Below are 19,772 nucleotides of genomic sequence, written 5' to 3'. Positions count from 1 at the left end.
AGGTCCCCGTTCCGCGGTCGTGCCTACTGCTACACATTTGTCGCAACGCTAGCCGAGGCCGACGAGGGACCGTATGAAATGGCGCAGTTAATACGCAGTAAATAAAATTAATAAATATTTATTCTGCTGAGGAACTGTATTTACAACTAACTAACATGAAGCATAAGGAGATACGTTTTATGCTTCGCAATTAAATTTGCTCTTTAGTAACTTTTTGTCTCCGCGAGGGCACGCTGACGGTGTCAAAGAGGGCACATGGCGGCTTGCCAGAAAACAGCTGATTCCTCGGCTAGTTGCTATTTTCCGTGCGTCGCCTGAAATCGAGGTCCTGTGCGGATGTCGTGAGCAGCTGGAAAAATCCGATTGAAAACAATGAAGGCTACGAACCTGCAGTGATCAGCGTGGTGAAAGCGTTGGGCATGAAAATCGACTAAGTCATCAGCTTACTGAAGAGTGTCAGCGTTGTCAAACAGTGTTTACTATCGATGGCAAGAGCGCCGAGTGGGAGGTATGTGGTCTGCTGTTCTGTTTGTTTAAAAGAAAATACAAGAAGATCATGAAGGCTACATTACTGTGTTTGCCGACAGAGGAACGTTTGCACTTGCAGTAAGGCAGGTGGCAGCTACTATGCTAGAGTTAGCAATTGCAGTGCGGGAAACGAGATCCGACACACGACCCTCCACTACGGACTCCTCATGCAAGCCACGGTGACAGTCACTCCTGTGCTTCGCAGCCAGTTGACTTCGGCCACATCGGGCTCCGTTCCCGATATTCCGTTGATGTTTTGATGTTGATTGTTTAGTCTCTATAAGGTACACAAACTGTGATGTTAATGCTTCCTTTGGTGTGTTCAGAGAAATAAAATACTTTATTCAGAAATTTGATATAGTGACCGAGGAGAGGACGAGCTTGTTCAGCCAGGTCTGGACAGGGATGTGCAGTATGTTGTATTTCGCGCAGCAGGTTGTGTTTGTTAGTGGCACATTGTTGAACGGTATCCCCCCCCCCCCCCCCTTTTCGACGGGAAAGACAAACACATCACGCAAGCTTGGTGCGCGATGCCGGAGGCGAGCTGGTGAATCTGCTAAATTTCCCTAGTCTTATAAACAAGAGGCCCACCAGTGAGGTGTGCAGATTACCTCGAAGGCGAAGAATGTGTGCTAGTTTTGAAGTGTCATCATGGAGTGTGTGCAGTGTTTCAAAAAGATGTTCATTTTACACACATTCCTCATTCTATTACCTTTCCATGTTGTGTGCATTATGTACAAACCATTTCAATTGAAAAGCCAGTTTGCACAAAAGATGCTTTTTCTGATTATTTGGTGAAAACAACTTGGAAAATAAATTCCAAGGTCAAAAGTAGGTGACAATTAAGTAAAGAGGTGCTTATCACATGGTTATGGTGTATGAAAGAGCGCTGAACACGGGTTGAGGGGAGCCTCAGTTTGAAAGCCGAGCCCACATTTCGATTTTGGTTGGTTGGTTGGTTTGTGGGGTTTAACGTCCCAAAGCAACTCAGGCTATGAGAGACGCCGTAGTGAGGACTCCGGAAATTTCGACCACCTGGGGTTCTTTAACGTGCACTGACATCGCACAGCACACGGGCGTCTTGCTTTTCGCCTCCATCGAAAAGCTGCCGCCGAGGCATTTTGGCTAGCAAACCAAGGTTCCTCCTCAACCCTTGTTTAGTGCTGTTTTGTATTGAGTAGCCATCTTATTTCCCTCGTTCTATCATGTTTATGGTGAAAAATATTTTTGAACGCTCATGTCTTAGCTGCCTCTACTGTCTTAAAGCTGCTCAGCAGTCCCCTTGCAGTTTTACACGTTTTATTAGTGTACATAACATCTGCTCACACATTGCCTTAACAATGTATGTGTGATGCTTATTTTATTTTCACTAGAATTTTGTAATCATTCAGCAATCATTGTGGGCACTGCAGCCTAGTATTTGTACACCATTCTCCTAACAGCTGTTACAGCATTTAGCACTGCGAGCAAGATCTCTAGTAGTATACCATCCAGCTGGCATTTTTACTTCTGATATGTAAGCGTTTTGCACACTGCACCATGCATACAGTACCTATTTGTATAGGTAGCTTCAATATGTTGAAAGGGAGCGGCTTCTTTGAGCCCGATAATTATTCTGCAATATACGTGTCAATGTTGTATGGTCATTGTACATCAAGGTAAGTGTGCTGGTATGTATGATGTCTCTTTCTCAATAAAAACACTCGAGTGAAATACAGCGGCCAAGAAATAAGTGCTTCTACTGAGTATATGTGGCAGTAAAAAATCTTTGGTGCCATTTTCTGATTCCAATAAGCGTCATGGATATTTATTACCTTGCTGTAACGCTACGCTTTTCGGTTTAAGTATGTTTACCACACAGCTAGTGACCACAGCCAACTGTGCCAGGCTGCAAGGTGATAGCAGAGAAGGGACAGCAAGTTGGGTCTGGGATGACTTGGCATTGGTGTAAGCAGCCATGACTCCAGTGGGTAGTCACTGTCTCCTGCATAACCAAACAATGACATCCACTTAAGTCCGCCTTTTGCATGTTCTAGTATACAATCAAAGATCCATACCAACTAGCCCGCAGTGAGGTGGTAAACATTCACAGGAATGTTGGCAACGTGTCACAGGGCTGTCCAAGCAAGCATCATTGTAAGGATAGCCTTGTAGCTTTACAGTGATATAAACAAAAATGTGTTAAGATTACCTGCACAACACAAGCGCTACGGTTTCTTAGGCAGTAAAGAGATTTCAAACATTGAATATTTGGTTCCTGGTGCCATAACACTAAATTTGTACATTAACAAGCATTCATATGCATAACTATAGTCCGTCTTATGCATGCAACTTCAGCGAATTCAGACAATCGATCACTCGCCGAAATACAAGTCAGCTTCTCTGTAAGGCTCGTAATCCAACCAAAGGGTCTCGTTGTCACACAACAGTCTTCTAGTTCTTGCTGAAACGAAAAGAAGCAGGCGCTTTTTGCAGCTACTCACATTTTCGAGTAGCGAACGTGTCGTAGGGAGGGAGCGTAACGAATGGGGGCAAGGCACTACAATCCCTAGTCCCTTCGTTCTGTATTTTGAGGTATATACAGGTATTGAACTTTCGTCAGGTGTCGCTGGGTAATCTCGAAGACAACAGCTGGAAAGAAAAGAGATCTTTCCTCTGTTCGTTTTTTAACATTGCGAGGGGGAACGAGTCCTTTTGGTTAGAAAACAAGACTTGCAGAGAAGCCAACTTACAGCAAGTGGTCGATTGCACATATTAATGCATATAATCAATATCGTTCGATAACCGACGCGGGGTTTTTACAGCTTACCCAAGAAAAAGTCGCAGGCGTTTAGCAGGCCTTCGTTCACCTTTCGGCGTGCAGGAGTACCGCTAGACGAACGCGTTGTTTGGAGTCCTTGGTCCCCCGGGGCAACGAGGGTCAAAAGTGCGTATGTTGGCGTCGCAGATCTGTAATAAAATAGGCACAATACAAGTTTACAATGACGTTTCGAAGTCGTAGCCAAACACACACAGTCAAAACCAACATTTACTCACTACTGTGATGTTCACAACGTAGAACCCCTTGCCTATAGCGACTTCTTTCCATATCGCACCGCGGCACCTTGACGACAATCAGCGTTCCGCCCGATGGCTTCCGCTATCAGCGCACGCACCTGCTGATCGATGCCTATGCGATGCAAACGATGTTACGTTCCCGACGCAAGCTGGTAGCCCCCGATAGCAAAAAAACACGATGCGCATGCAGCCGCAGTGGCTGCGCACTCGTCCGTGAGCTGCGTGAGCCCCCGTTCATCGATGTTCGTCGGCAATCGCCGCACAGTCACTCCACTTTCTGCTGGTTTCCGAGTTGAACACAGTCGGAACAACTAGACCGGTACGTCAAACGCGTCTTCGTCCTCCCTTCTACGCCGTGGATCGCACCGACACAACTGTCACACAGCCAGCGCAACGCTATAGCAACGCAAGGAACACAGCCGCCATTTTCGCTCTACTCAGTTGACTGGTTTTGGGGTTACCTCGTTTCGATGGGCAACGTCACCACTTTAGTCTTGTTGATGACGTAAGCGCAGTCACCGGTGAGATCAGTGATGACGCAAAATTTCAATATGGCCGCCGACCAATAGGAGCAGGGCAAGTTGAGCGGTTTGAGACTGGCATGGAGGAAGGAAAGCTTAGGAGAGGCCCTGACGTCATTTTTTTGAAGCCGGCGCGGCCGCGCCGCGATCGGACGCTGCAACGTCTCTCCTCCTCCTTTACCCATAGAGTTCCTTACACTAACTAGAGGGAAAGCTGAGGGCGCTGCACTTCAGCCACCATGGGCGCGCTAAGAATCATGGGCCGGTGTGCTACTTGTTGCGGGACAGTCGGTTTTTCTCGGGTACGTGGAGTGGCGTTACTGCGATGTTTCTTTTTTCGTCATCATCATCATTTGAAAGTGCGTACATAGACCGCGAAAGACATAGTAGCGAAGGCTCAAAAGCAGACGTCGCCAATAAATGGTTTCTGTTTCCCGAAATGCCACTAAAAACTTCCTGAAGTGATTGCGCAACCATAAATATTTTTATAACGTTTTTTTATTTCAAAGTTTGCATATTAAGTGCGAAATATTGGTATTTGTGCTGCTCAAAACTAAGCCAATAGGAGAAAGAGCCATCGCTTATATTTGATAAATATCACACTGACATGCTGTTTCTCTCTCTCTTTACAATTTATAGTCACAATATTCAATCTTAGGGCATTATTTACGGTAGAACAACGTTTATATTTGCATTAGTTTTGGCCAAAAGTTGTAGTTCTGCACTCGGTAGCTCACCGGCCCATGATGCTTTGAGCGCCCATGGTGGCTGAACTGGCCGTCTGGAAACTCCATGTAAACGCCCATAGACGGCAGCACAGCTTTCCCTCTAGGTAAGAGTAAGAAACTCTATGCCTTTACCCTTTCTCAGCGACGCTCACGTACCTAGGGCCCTTAGCAACGCTGTTGCTAGTGGCCCGAGTTTTCATAGCAACGCATCGCCGTTGCTAATGGCCCGACTTGGCTAACCCTAAATTTTGACGTCACTTCCGCCACACTTTCTCCAATGCATTGGGAATGGCAAGGGCCTCTCCTAAGTTGTTTCGTTCCTCCATGGAGACTGGTTTTGTATTGAGAGCGTTACAGAATTCCCCCCCAGAAATTGTTCTTCGAAGTAAGTTATATCTCTTATGTGCAGAGCTTGTGCCCACATTTTAATCTCGAGGAAGTCTATCAGGGGCACGAACAAATGACAGACTTCCAATTCATTTCGATAGGCTTCGTTGCGCACGGTGCAAAGCATGCAGACCAGCATAAAGAGGCCTTATGTTAAAAAAAAATATATATATATATATATATATAGCAGAAAGCTTCGTCTTAAGAGAGGACGCGATAGCGCCTTTAACGCCGTCTCTTCATTCCGCCACTTTTAGGCATCTAAAGGCTGGTACGTAGTTGAGAAAGCGTACGTCTATTTGTTTTTGATTTTGGGGTAAAGACGCAGCATCTTGACGCACACCCTACGTTTGCAGTGAATGGCATAGAATTGGAGGCACATATGGCGGCGGATTTTACAAGCGTTTAGGGGTAGCTCGGCTGGAAACGCTAATTGGCCCAAAATTTGTGACGTCATATATGACGTCACAAATAACGTCATGGGTCACGTGATATTTTATGATGTCATGTCCGGATGTAGGGCGCACGTATTTTCTCTAGACTGTCCCTGGATTCCCCATGCTTTTCAGAGCGCCCGGGCGCGACCCGGCGGTGTCGGCGGCGCGCCGCAAGCAAACGGCAGCTGCCCAGCCGATGGCCGTCGGCGGAGAGGCACGAGACCTAGCTTGCATGCAGTGCGGACACCGTGGAAACGGCAGCGACGTCTAATAACATATGCACGCTTCGAGCCGCGAAGAGGTTTCCGAACCAGCTTGTCACACCACACGAATTGCCGGGGAAATCACAGCTTAATTACTTTCCTTTATCTAGATCTGTGTGAGACCTTTCGGCGACAAAAACAATCGAGGTTCGCCAACGCAGTGTGACCTGTTCGTAGGCCGGCCGGGCGAATTTTCCATTGACAACTGCACACCATGTTTGCAGTGATTCCGCTCTTCTGCCCATTTCGTATATTTGCAAAACGTTTCCTTGCAAAATAGCTTTCTCGGTGCGACGTCGTTCAGGCGCGCAGGCTGTCGGCAACGGTCGTCCGTCCCGTTGCCACGCGTCCCGATATAATTCGGTCTTTTTCTAAGCAAAATAGTTCATTATGAATTGTTTTAACCAGAAATGCGCTCGGTGACAGCTCTTATTGGCTAAAAAGGGCCTAATTTCCTCACTCCAAACTAATGCGCCGGCGAATGCATATATGATGCCGGCCGGCAACACCGCGGCGCCGGCGCTATTATAAGCACATCCTAGCTGCAATAGGTATAGCTAGTCGATGACTGTAGGGGGCAAAAAAAAAAGCTTTGAGGACAAAGGGAATAGAGATACGTATTTCGACTCTACAAATTTTTTAGGTCAGAATTGTGATGCTTGGAGTGATATGATGATTAGGGAAAAAAAAAAAAAAACTAAATAAGCTGTAGTATTAAAGGATGACCTCTCACTGTTTTGGTTACCCTGTTGTTAAAAACAATCAGGTGCCTAATGAATATCCTATTCTCATTTGGGCTGATTATTATAAAACTATGTAAATCATTTCACATTGATCAGGGCTTGTTTTAGATTAAGTTTAATAAAGCAAATCCCCATCTTGCACTTGGAGCATAATGCCTTCATACCTCAAATAAAGTTGATGGAGCATATCATAAAGTCGCAATTAATACAACCGGATTTCAGAACATTCAGCCTCAGGATTTCAGGCTAACAAGAAGAAATGTTGTACATTGTTACTAAGGAGGTCATGTTATATATGGGTAACTATAGGAGCATTATAAGATGTGTACTTTTTATGTAGTACAGAACTGTGCGTAGCCTTTAGAAAACATGAAAATATTGCAGCGTATATCACATGAAGAGTAATGGCATTGTTTGTTTTGTGAGTGTCAGCATATGTTTGCTGTCAAATTCAGATCCATGTGATGCATGCATCTTTTAATGACTTAGTGCTTGTTCTAATGCAACGCATGGACCATTTCAGCTTGTCATGCCTTCGCATGTCTAATATGTAATAAACAGCGTCTTACGTCTTCTGCATTTCTTTCACGGCAACAAGTTTTGCATCCGTCATATGTGTCAAGGTGATTTTTAACTGGACCTGTAGCCTGAAACAGACTGCTGACTGCCATCACAAATTTGTTTGTTATATATTCAAACACTGCATTTATTTTTGTTCATAAAAACATTGAAATGCTTTAATAACTTTCATTGCCTTGAGTAAATGTTTGTCATTCGTTACATTGATTGCTTGCAGTCGAGAAATTCTTTAAATTTTTATTTGGCTATACCTTACACTTACAAACACATATAAAGTTAAATATGTGCTACACTATTTTTCCTTCCATTTAGTATCTCTTTCACACAACCTCAGAGTTTAAAGACAATTATTTATCAAACAGCACTTGTGAATATATCTAAGTGGACACTTTTTTAATTGCACAATGATGGCATAATGCAATGAAGAATGAGTTAATGTGGTCCACCACTTCAGTTTGCAAAAGACTTATGAAAGAGAAAAGTAGCATGCACTATAGCCAATTTTTAACAAAATTTTCTAGGCATATGCCACCTTTTATGCAACTAATATGTCAACAGCAAAAAAAAAAAGAAAAAAGAAAAAACCTTTCTTATACATTAATAAGGTGCAAAGATGAGTAAAGCGAGTATTTGCTGAATTTCGGGCTGTCCAGACATTGTGGGATTGCTTCTCAGGATATAAAAAGGCACTTTTTTAGCATAAAGGAGGGGTTAGAAACCTTGCTGTCCCTATAGGGGTGTGAGGACTGCACTGGGTGCAGTGCTCAGGAAAGTGTGGCTGGGAATGGGGGGGGGGAGAGGGTGGTAATGCAAAGAGTGCAGTTAGAGAAATATATGCAAGGCAATTCACATGCTGCAATACTGTGGGCCTTAAGTTCTTTTCCTCAAAAGAATGCTTTCTCTCTTTTGTTGCTGTAAGAGAAAGTTATTGTTAAAATGAGAGATACAAGTCAGTCCATCATGAAATCAAACCTGATGACCCCCACTATCACTCCACTGGTGAAGACCACTTTGAGACTAAATGTATTCTGTTAGCAAGGCATCGCTGCTCATTGGTACCTTTTTTATTTGCAAGGAGGCGAAGTAGTCTGTGCCATTGCTTTTCTATGTTGCTTGCACCTATAGCATGCAGTACCTGAAGTAGTAAATGCTGCACAATTTCATTTGCAGACAAAGCACCTATACCTTGACAAAGTGGTGGCAAAGATGGATGATTTAAAGCTCTTTCTCAAAGATGATGTGTGGCCACAGTGTGCAAGGCTATTGAGCAGAAATTCATAATATCAAATGAGCTCAGAATATCAGTAGACATGCCCCAGAAGTTCAAAAAGAGTATGGTAGGGGAATGTGTCTGAGGTTTAGGGTTTTCATTGCAGGAAGAAAATAAAAGGGGCGATGCTTGACTGCTCTGGTAGATTTTATGCCGAGCTCTGCATTAAATCAAAAGCGATTTTAGAAGCCGCAGAACATATCTGGTCCTCTTGAAGTGAAGAGATTTCTTTATTCTACTGAGGGACCTCTCAAGCCTTAAAGTATGTATTCCGAAGCTTACATCCTTCTACGACAAGCTGTCTGATAGAACACATTCAATCGAAATGCCTTGGCTGAGGAGACACCTCAAATTAAAGTGGCAAGCATTGGACTCGAAGAGGCCGACAGTTGGGCAGCATTGGAGTTCCCCAGATTGAGATTTTCTAGAGCCTCTCCCCAGCCTGCAACTATTCCTAATATATGAGTGTCTGTAGTATCCTGTGAGAGGAGGAGGTTGTGTTCTGTGAGGAAGAGGACCTATGATTGGTCAGTGCACGCTTTCAGACCTTGCAATATCATCTCTCGTAGGTGAGCTGGCAAAAAACATTGATTTTGACAAACCAAGTAGCAGCTTTGAAGCCTTAAAGACCGGAAAATGAAAATGTTGGCATGTCGGGGTTCTTTTTTTTTTTTGCTTTATGCTGTTTAGATCAATACCAGCTTTCAAAACAAGATTTATAATATCTGAAATTAGTTGCTCAAAGCAAGATGACTTCAGTGTTTCCCACTTTTTGTACACAAGCGATTTCTATAATTGATCGAGGGATATGCTTATTTTATTTGTGCGGCAGGATTAATTATGCACTTGTCCCTCTGCAAAATTTGTCTTTTACAGCGTAGTTGTTGAAGGCCTCAATTATGACTGCTTGTTTGTTTTTGTAACTTCAGTTCTCTTCTGTGTGTTCGAGTTGTCCTTTCACTATTAGCATGCTTACTTCTCAAATGGCATTTCTACGCCCATATTTGCATGTGAACGCTCAGTCTAACATTCTAGCTGGTTCGTATTTACTTTATTCTTTGTCACTGTGGCCGATGTAATTGCAGTTGTCTTGTGCATGTTCAAAGCTTTCAACAGTCCTTATGAAGAGTTTGTGGAAGCATAAAAAATATGAACTACAATACAGCACATTGGCCAGTTCTCAAGGCTTTTGCTGGCACTGCGCTATGCCTGATGTAAACGAAATTGTTCACAACGGCAACGTGTTATAATCCTGGTCGCATCTGCCAGTTTGCCACTTTTTAGTTACTGTGCGTGTTACCAAGTATTTCTACATGCTCAAAGTTTGCAATTCTTGTGGTTTTTATATGCCCTTTTATTTGAGTAGTCCCAATCTAGAAATTCATCTGTCAAAAACCTCTACTTAGTTCTTCACAAATGCACCTTTCTTAAGAAAAGAAAAAATATGACATATGCCCCTCGTAATTATTATCAGTTGTGGGGTATGCTTGTTACGTTGAAGTCTTAAGAAATGAAGGAAAAAAAGTGCCTCAGCTTGCACCATGTTGTGCAATACGAAAAACGAACTTCCCCAATCAAAGAAAGCCTTGACGACAAAGTAGTTGATGGTATTGCGCTCAGGTGTGTTCATGAAGGGGGGGGGGGGGGGAGGGGGTTGCCCCGCGTTATTGCACCGGATGTCGCAGACCTACGCCATTGGGGGTTAGAAATGGAGTGCTTTCATGGGATACAGAGGAACGAATACAACCGGTCATGGAGACTTTAAACATGCGCCTTATCTGCACTTGTGCCCTCGTTTTTGTGTTCTTTCTGAGTTGTAAACCATCAACAGGTAGCAAGGCTCGCATGCAACGGGTACCTTATACGCATGAACGTTGATCCCAGTTGAATTCCAGTTGGGGATTCATTGTTATCCAACTGGTATGAACTGGAAGTTTGTTCCTTAAACCATTTACATCAGTTAGGATTTTTGCCTGGGTTGTTTCAAAGTAATGTAGAAATGTTGTCAGTGTTGTTCAAGTTACTGCCTATGAAGCAACACAATTTTACAAAAAAACAATGGTTGTGAGCCGCCTCATGCATTTATTTTTTCGTTTTGAAAATGTTTCAAGCTACAATAATTGCCATGTCACTTAGCGTAAAAGAAGCTCTAGCTTTTTACAGGAATGGTTTTAGAGTGTGCTAAAGAAAGAAAGTGTAAAGAAAGATGGAATAGTGACATGTGGCCTCTTTTATGCATGATGTTTGTGTGCCGCACATGAAGTGAAAAGATATCTCTGTTGGTTAACGGCTTTGCACTCAGTGGATTAGTCATGCAGTGTTGCATGACAGACCACCGAAGGCCCAATACATCCTACAAGAGACTAAAAATGAGAAAACATGACGATGAAGTTGAAGGCCCATGATCTGCCAGGAAACAATGGGGTGGCTCTGAGAAGGAATTTTATATTGGCAGTAATAAGGATGGCAGTCCTCTGCTTTGTGGCTCTTCATTTCGCAGTGACAACACTGGTGTATACTGCACTAACACCTACTGTAGTTTGCCGATGCTGTCAGTTATTCTGAGAGCTGCGGCGGTGAGCATCAGCCAGTGCTCTAAGTTTCAAGTGTTCATTTGTAAAAGGTGTTCTAGATCCTGCTAAAGAGTCTTGTATTATTCAATTGAGTTTCCAGAATTTACACTTTCGCTAAAAGCCCTCATTCCATTTAGGCATCTTTTCATTCTTTCCAATAAGAATTTTCAGTCCTAATTGAATTTCCATAATCAAATGTCTTCCAGTTTCTAGATGACCTCCCAGCTGGAATAATTGTACTTAGTCCCAACTGCATAGTTTTAACTCTCTGTAAAGAAGCAATTTATTTTTATTATGGACTGCTAAGTTATGGTCATCTTACAGATTAGAATTGATATTCCTAATGAACATCCAAACTGAATGGACAATTGTTATGCATGGTGAAACTGGAATTCAAACTACATTTCAATGATGCATTGTGTGTGCGCTGGCTAAGATGTTAAAGGAAGCTGGTGCATTTCGCTCCCTAGTAAAAATACACCCAAACATATAATATTTCAATAGGCTTTGCAGTTAAAAATTTTGCAACTAATTTCAAAGTCCAATCTGGAGTCAATTCGAATCTGGAGTCAATGATTTCAATTCGAGCATATTAGATAGTCTCGAGAGCTAAATTAAATGTTTCAGAGAGCAACTCATGCACTTAGGTCCTGGACCCATTTACAAAGGAGCAGCAGACGTTAGCTGCAGAGTAGGATAAAAAAATTTACACATTATTTAAAAAAAAAAGTGCAAGAATTAGAGACCCTATGTCTAGATCTATTAATGCGAAAGTGTTATTTCGCTATGTTTATTTATTTATTTATTGTAAGTACCTACAGCGCCCATGAGGCATTATTGTAGGGGGGATACAACTACATACAATAACACATGCAAAGAAGATATAAGGAAACTTGTTAGCAAGGTAACACAACACACTGATAGAACACTAAATGAATTCTCAAGTAGTATAAGTGATAACATAAATTACATTAACACAGCGCTGGAAAACGCACAGATTTCACAGATTTCTGTCCGCAGACCGCGTCCGCACACCGCATCCGCAGAACGTGTCTGAAAAATCATGTCCGCAGCAGTTGTGAATAATTGAGAAGTGGTTGAGGGTAATGAGTGGTGTCAATCGATGGAGGGTGATGTAATATGTTGCAGCAGCATTCGTTCTTTTGCATTGCTCCAATGCAGATTCTGCAGTGCTCTTTAACTTTGCAACATTTCTGATTTTACAACCCTAAAAAGTGTATTCATAGCTGTTTTCACAATTTCAGGAATACCTGTTTAAGTTCATTCAGTGAGACCATTAGATTGTGTTTTATTGATTGCAGGTTGCACCAAGTGTGAAAGTGCGGGAGAAACCAGAGGTTGGAGTTTTGAGTTAAAATGGAGTGGCTCTAATTGCAGCAGTGCCATCGCGCAAAGAAAGCTTTTATTGTCCTGCCAAGAAAAATAGGAAACATGCAACAAGTGGCATTCATAGTTAAAGATAATTATACTGTATTCTGCACGGAGGTGTCATGTCGTAAACCGGCAGTCAATATCGGTTATGTAAGAAACACACATTTAATTTACTGAGAATTATCATTTTATTGATATTTGCTCTTGTGGTGCTTGCCCACATAAAACTGCAATACCTTATCTGTGGGGACTTGCATAATTAAAGGCAAGGACAGTACCACATCAAGGTAAAGCTCACTCATTGAAGAAATCTTTTTTTTTATTTGCAGTGTTGTTTATATGAATTTCCTATCTCAAATGAAAAAAATTCACACTAAGACTTATGCGAGTTTCTACAAGGTCAATATTTTTATTATAGATCGGTAGCCATCTCTTACATCATTTTCTTATTTCAGACTCAAAACAAAATAGTTTTTCTGTGTTTATTTCTTCATGAAATATTGGACCAGGCAAACGATTTTTCAAGTAAATAATTTCAATGTAAAACAGTTTCATTGAGATCAAAGCCAATAATAAACACACTATTATCAGCATACATGATGAGCTGAACACTGTTGTCAATATGAATTGTCATTTATGTACAAATTCAGCAAAAGTGTGCCTAAACTCTTCATTGAGGTACTAAACAAAATAAATAAAGGATGATTTGTTTTTGTTACTGTTCATCTGATTCCTTGAATGGGACTTGATTCAATTATTTCCAATACCTTTGCGAGTGCTGGTAATTAAAATAAAATATCCCTATGAACGTGTGCTCCATGCTCTAGCAGATTTCATAGAGTTCTCCGATAGAATATTGAGCTTTTATATTAGCATTGCATGACATGTTAATTGGATGTGAAGCATGTTTGATGTTCACAAATGCATGCCATTTCCATACTTTCGACTCCCTTAATTGTACGAAATGTCGGCACAGAGCTGAACTGTTGCCATTGAATTGCACTCCAAATTTTTGACTTGGGGCCAATATCCAGGTTGGAAATGGTCATTTCCGATTTTGATTTGGCCTCAACTGTTTTGTTAAACTTGGAACAAAGCCATACTGCCGCGGTGCAATCCATCGCTACGTACGTGGTTCGGCTAGAGCAGCTCTTTAGACACAGTGACAGACACAGAAACCAATGACAATTTTTATTTAAGAAACAGCCAACAAAAGTGAACAGAAAACATTGCAACCGCTCACCCCATACATTGTTACTATACAAAGGCACACTGCACTTGAACCTTGCCTAGGACGCCTAGCGCGTAGGATGCTTTCGTTAAAAAAAAAAAAAAAAAAAAGACCGGCGTTGTACAATGGCATCGAATCCAGGTGCGTACACTTCTGCCTTTTCCCGTGCTCTCGAGTTAAGTGATCCTTGGATGGCGACTATAAACTTCGAAATGTGATACATTTATAAAAACAAAAAAATACACAGCGGCACAAAGCCGCGGTGTATATTGTAGCCTATTGCGAGGCCTATAGTTTGTCGTCACTGCAGCACTGGAGAGAACGACGCGCTGGCCAAGTGCTAGCTGCAGCAGCTGTGGAATGCACGAGGTAAGTGAGAATTAAGCAGTACAGTATTTTATGAAGCAATATTCAAGACGATTATGCAGTTGTTATATAAAATGTCGATACTTCCATTAACATCGCTGAACAATGCCGCACCACACTGAGAATACTCTAGCTGTTAACCCTGTTGTATGGGCTTAGCGTTCGTCGCGGCAGCAGAGTGACGCTTGCCACGTGTTCTGCAGCTGCTGCACGAAGACTCGGAAGAATGCGTGAGGGAAGCAGGTAATAAGCACTGTAGCACTTTATTAAATCAAATTTGACACGATTATGCATGCGTGTATATACGTATAGCCTGGTAAAGAGGCCTAGTGCGCAAGTTATTTTGGTGGCCGCGGCGATTGATACGAAGCCACGTGCAACGTAGAGAGGGAAGAGGAGTACGGGATGTGCAGGTCTGCGGTCTGCCAGGAAACATTGGGGCGGCCCTGAAAAGGGCCGTTTGGATGCGCAGCGACGTGACGGCGTGGCGAACACAACGCCCTGTACTCGTCCGTGGCCCTTTGCCGTGCACCGTCAACAGTGGTGCACTACGTCGTACACAGTGCCTGCTTATATGCTGCCCTGGATGCTGTAGCGATGCTTCTACTGTAGACATTTACGAGGGTTGCGGCGATGATCTTGGAGAGCTGATCGATGCCGCGATCCCTGACATGTGCTGCTGCGTACAAAGAAAATCCTCGGCCTCTTCGCAGCATACAGGAAACGGTGCTGTAAAAGAGTAGAAAAAAGTTGCATTATGAACATAGCGATTTGATGAATGCGCAACATATTACAAAAACCTTCGACAAAGAAATCTGAGTTCTTGTACCTCAATCAGGGTTGAGAATGCGCACGGCAGACGTGCGCCTCAGCATAGCAGTCAGGCAGCGGTTAGTTGCCGACGGCGGATGTTTTCGTGGAGGTCTCCATAGCCGTGGCCGATTTTTTTTTTTTCTTTTCTTTTTTTTTTTTTTTTTTGAACACGAGGAGCGTCCATGCCACGAGCTGCTGCTGCACGAGGTCCTGGAAGCACGTGGGGAGAGAGAAGCGACACAGCACTTATAAATAAGCAAAATGCGAGACAACTTTGCCCAATTTATACTTACCTTGACGGTGCTTGCGATCTCCCGCAGGTTGTCGCCATTATCAACGTCATTCCGCCCAACGTACAGCACGGATCGGAGTGCTGAAAGCGCATTCACGTAAACGCGCAGGCCCGCCATCGTCGAGCACCTCGGTGACCGAACGAGCCGGTGCCATGCAGCAGCGAGATCCACGAACCGAATGCCGGAATCGCGCGCGTTGCCAGAGCGGGCATGAGCGGGGGGCACCTAGCGATTCCCTAGAGCGCCTAGGGACGAAAAAAAAAAACAAGTAAATCCAGTTTTTGACTACGTCACGTCCGGTTAAGCACCGAGCCCAACGCAAAAAACGTCACGCCAGGCCGCGGCGTGTCCACCAATCAGCGTTTCCAGCCGAGCTACCCCTAAACGCTTCTCGGATTTTTCCCTGTCGCAAATTGGACTGAAACTGGAAAAGAAGGTGGGTGCTAAATAGGAAACGAAACATTGCATGACAGCACGCTGAACGCTGCGCAATGAATAGTTACGACATATTGTTTTCAGCCGTGTAGAGTGGAACGGCAGCACGTAACAGCTACGGGGACCCACCCCTAGCCTCGTGAAGCTGACTAAAGCTTAAAAAAATGGAAATTGTCGAAGGAACGCCGGTAGATCCGGAGGAATTTCAAGTGCCTGGCCAATGGTATACCACCAAGAAGAAGAAATATGTGCCGCTCGTGAAGACCGTGCAACAAGTTGAGAAGCGGCGAGCTGCTGAGAAGAATGCTGGAAGAAAAATGGCTGCGAAATCGGTGGAAAAGCAGCATGCTCGCCTACCCGATGGCGCCGAGAAAATCATTTTGAGGCCACGTGGCGGCCTCGTGCGTCTGCTCAAGTTTGGTAACGCAATCTTGGCTGACGCAATAATCGTGGCAGCTGGTATCCACCCAGGCGAGGCCGGGGAGGACGTCATCTCGACGAATATTAAGCAGCACTCGATCCTCGTGGCAACTACAAGCGCCGAAAGGAAGAGACGCTACGCGAGCCTAACCCACCTCGTGTTCGAGGGGGAGAAGATTGAATTGACTGCCTACGTGGCGACGCCGGAAGATTGCGGCAAGGGCGTGGTACATGACGTGCCACTTACTTATACTGACGAGATCATCATGGAGAGGCTGAGAATCCACGGCAACCCGCCAGTTTTGGGTGTGCGGAGACTCGGCAAAAATTCCAGAACTGTACTAATTCTCTTTGAAGAGAGAGAAGTACCACGATGGGTTCGCCTGACTCCGATGGCGCAGCGGTGTCAACTTTACCGCAAAAAATATGAGGTTTGCAATGCCTGCGGAAGACTCGGTCACAGGGAGGACGTCTGTCCGGACCCGAGCAACCTCAAGTGCAGAAGCTGCGGAATGGAGAGGCCACCGCAAGGTCACCAATGCGAGACAAAATGCCAGCTATGCGGCAAGGGCCACCTGCTTGGTGACCGAAAATGTAAGGAAATGTTCAGGACTCCGTACGAGGTGAAGAAGAAGCAATGGGAGCGAAAAGTCAAGGATAAGCCAGCGCACGACGACAACAGAGGGCGACCGAAAGTCAAGCAAGAAGGAGAAGGAGACTTCCGCGTTAGAGATGACTCCTTCCCAAGGCTGGAATCTACCGCCAACGAGACGCCACCGCAGCAGCGAGGGCGTTCCAGTTCTCGCTCCATGGGACGCTCCAGGTCTGGGTCCAGGAGACGGTCGAGTTCGAGGGACGCGGCCAACCCATGGACCAAGCGGAACGCCAGCGGAGACCGGAAAAATGTAAGCTTCAACAGCGGGGCCTCCCAGGCTAAACCTAGGAAAGATAAGAAAGGCGAGGAAGTCGAAATTCTTAAAAAAGAAATTGAGGAGCTTAAGGGGGTGATTAAAAAGCTAACGCAAAATCAAAATTCGAAACAGCATGCGGAAAAGCAAGGGCCTCCCACTCCCGCGAAGCAGCTGCCACCTGCTCAGCCAGTCGCCCCGCCACAAGCGGCGCCACCGGCGAAAGGGGATGAGCAAATGGCGACTGAGGCGTCTCGCCCGCCCCCGGTGAAGCGCAAAATTAATGAAACCGACCCGTTCCAAGCCCTCGAAAATAGGCTTGACGAAAAATTGAATTCATTCATGAGCCAAATGACCCAATTCATGAACCAAATTCAGAGCCAGGTACAGGCACTTGCAGGGGAAGTGCAAAGAGTTCGAACTGAATTCGTAGCCGTCAACACTTGGCAGCAGAATGTCGAGCAAACGCTAACCCAGCTGCAAAATGGCCAGGCGCGTAAATGAAAACCAAATTTGGCAGTGGAACTGTCGCGGCTTCCAGCGCAAGAGAGCGCTACTGCAGCAATACCTTCCACTCATAACTGAGACCCCCCTCGCAATCGCCCTTCAGGAAACAGGGAAGGGAGCCAAACTAATGGGATACCAGGTGTTCAACAGCGATAGAGGCGTGAAATCGACGGTGGCGACCTTTGTCAAGCGCAATGTAGCGGTGATAGAACACGATTTGAATTCGAGAGATATCGAGAACGTATTTCTCGAGATATTAGCGGGACGAAAGAAGGATCCCAGTCTATTCCTTCTTAACCTTTATAGCTCACCCAAGCAAAAGAAAATTAGATTTAGGGCCCTTATGCGCAAAGCCATCAAGGCGGCCGGGAATAATCCCTTGCTGATTGTTGGTGACTTTAACGCCAGACATCAAGAATGGGGCTATGCTTTACAGGACACCAAAGGTAGGCAGCTATGGGAGGACACGCACGAGCTAGGTCTCACCCTCCATACGGATCCCGATCATCCAACGAGGACGGGTAACAGCGTATGTGCGGACACATCCCCAGACCTGACATTTTCAAAAAACTTACAGGGTTTAGACTGGCAAAATTCTGAGCAAAATTTTGGCAGTGACCATTTCATTATCGTTTCGGTCCTCAAAGAAGACGCACAGGGCGTGCCAACCGGCCGTTACAGAATGGGATCAATTTAGAGAAATCAGGGCAACCGCGCAATTAGAACGAATTGAGAACATTGAGGAATGGACGGAGGCACTCAAACGCCACGTTGGTGAGGCGACAAAGACGCTGGTAGGAGACGACGCTCCTGGTATAGCAGATAGCTGACTGCTCCACATGTGGGACGCTAAACAAAGCATGGAACGCAGGCTGAAGAAACAAAAGTGGAAGAAGAATCTTAGAAGACGAATCGCGAGGCATAACAAGGAAATTGAAAGCTACGCGATCAAATTGTGCGAACAAAACTGGCTCAGCAGGTGCGACGAAATGGAGGGAGGCATGAATCTCTCCAAAACGTGGGGCATGCTCCGGCATCTGCTGGACCCAACAAATTCAAAAACTCAATCGGGAATAAGATTGGCAAAAGTCAGGCACACCTTTGAAGGTGACGATGCGGCGTTTATGAATAAGTTAGTAAAAACGTACGTTGCAGACAACCAGCGTTCCCCACTCCCGAGCTACGGTGGCACGCCCAATGAGGCTCTTGACGCCCCCATCACGGAGGCAGAGGTAAGGGCGGAAATTGTAAGACTAAAAACTAAATCAGCCCCGGGCCCCGATGGGATCACCAATAAAATGCTAAGGAATCTAGACGATGACTCTGTAAGTCTACTAACGGAATTCATTGGAAAAGTTTGGGAAACGAGCCAGTTGCCAGATCAGTGGAAAACGGCAAACATAATACTAATACCCAAACCGGGAAAACCCCCGCAATTGGAAAATTTGAGACCAATTTCCCTAACCTCATGCGTAGGGAAGTTGCTGGAGCACGTAATACAGACGAGATTAACGTGCTTCATGGAGCAAAACAACCTGTGGCCGCATGAAATGGTCGGTTTCCGACCACACTTGTGCACGCAGGACGTAATGCTCCGACTAAAGCATGATATCATAAACTCGCGATCGAGAGACGCCAAAGTGATCCTGGGCCTAGACCTCACCAAGGCCTTCGACAATGTCAGGCACGAGGCTATTCTCGAAGGGCTCGAAGTGCTCGGAGTAGGGGAGAGAACGTACAACTACATAAAAGACTTCTTATCGGGCAGAAAAGCCTGCATGATATTTCAAAATTTAGAATCTCCTACGATAGAGTTAGGAAGCAAAGGCACACCGCAGGGCTCAGTGCTATCGCCTTTTCTATTCAACGTGGCAATGAGAGGCCTCCCGGGTAAACTTAACCAAATCAAGGGGCTAAATTTTAGCATGTATGCGGACGATATTAACCTCTGGATTAACCAGGGGAGCGATGCGATTACGGAGGAACGCCTGCAAGCAGCGACCGACATCATTGTCGATTACGTGGCTAAAAGGGGACTTTCGTGCTCCCCGCATAAATCTGAGTTGTTCGTTTATAACCCAAAGTACCTCCGCTGCAAGAATAGCGGGGAGTTTCATATTCAGGTGGAGGGCAAACCGATGCCAAAAGTAGATCAGATCAGGATTTTGGGGATGGTCATTCAATCCCACGGTCACAACGGAGAGGTCCTGAAAAAATTAGAAAGTTACGCGATGCAAACCCTCGGGCTCTTGAGGAGGGTCGCCACTAAAGGAAGAGGCCTCAAGGAGAGAAATTTACTAAAACTAATCCAGGCATACGTA

At 44.8% G+C, this 19,772-nt stretch overlaps 1 long non-coding RNA gene across 1 annotated transcript; it reads right to left on the bottom strand.

The window, feature by feature from the left end:
* Positions 1 to 1,205: 1,205 nt before the first annotated feature.
* Positions 1,206 to 4,047, bottom strand: LOC146195199 (uncharacterized). The gene is made up of 3 exons (XR_014705977.1): positions 3,565 to 4,047; positions 3,338 to 3,477; positions 1,206 to 2,512 (listed from the first exon to the last, which is right to left on the bottom strand). It is a non-coding gene; the product is annotated as an uncharacterized LOC146195199 (long non-coding RNA).
* Positions 4,048 to 19,772: the final 15,725 nt, after the last annotated feature.

The sequence above is a fragment of the Amblyomma maculatum genome, chromosome 3 (assembly GCF_055883805.1).
Source record: "Amblyomma maculatum isolate TAMU_Amacu chromosome 3, ASM5588380v1, whole genome shotgun sequence".
Taxonomy (NCBI): domain Eukaryota; kingdom Metazoa; phylum Arthropoda; class Arachnida; order Ixodida; family Ixodidae; genus Amblyomma; species Amblyomma maculatum.
This window is presented reverse-complemented; position numbering and strand designations above follow the sequence as displayed.